The sequence below is a fragment of the Chaetura pelagica genome, unplaced genomic scaffold (assembly GCF_000747805.2).
Source record: "Chaetura pelagica isolate M959 unplaced genomic scaffold, ChaPel_1.0 scaffold3, whole genome shotgun sequence".
In the NCBI taxonomy this organism is placed as follows: domain Eukaryota; kingdom Metazoa; phylum Chordata; class Aves; order Apodiformes; family Apodidae; genus Chaetura; species Chaetura pelagica.
Window position 1 is genome coordinate 6724886 of NW_009952974.1, and position 264 is coordinate 6725149.

Genomic DNA, 264 nt, shown 5'->3' on the forward strand with positions numbered 1-264 from the left:
ATGTGTCCCCAGTGAGTGGCACCACAGGTGCAGGAACATGGAAGACAATGGAGCCGCAAAACCTTCCCCTCCCACTTTAATAGCAGCTTCTAATTAATAAGGACAAGTTTGCCTCAATGCCAGTGGGTCAATGAGAGGCTGCCCCACTCCTCACCTGGGTCACTTGCATTCCCGTGCCCTGAGTCCCCAGCGCCTGCGTCAGTGGCCAGCCACAAGCAGGGCACAGCCACGAGCCGACTTGAGCTGTGCCCGCAGACGCGACCT

At 58.0% G+C, this 264-nt stretch overlaps 1 protein-coding gene across 1 annotated transcript in view; it reads right to left on the reverse strand.

Annotated features, from left to right (window-relative positions):
• Positions 1-264, reverse strand: part of TMBIM1 (transmembrane BAX inhibitor motif containing 1) — a 5170-nt gene that overhangs the window by 2433 nt on the left and 2473 nt on the right. The window lies entirely within an intron of this gene.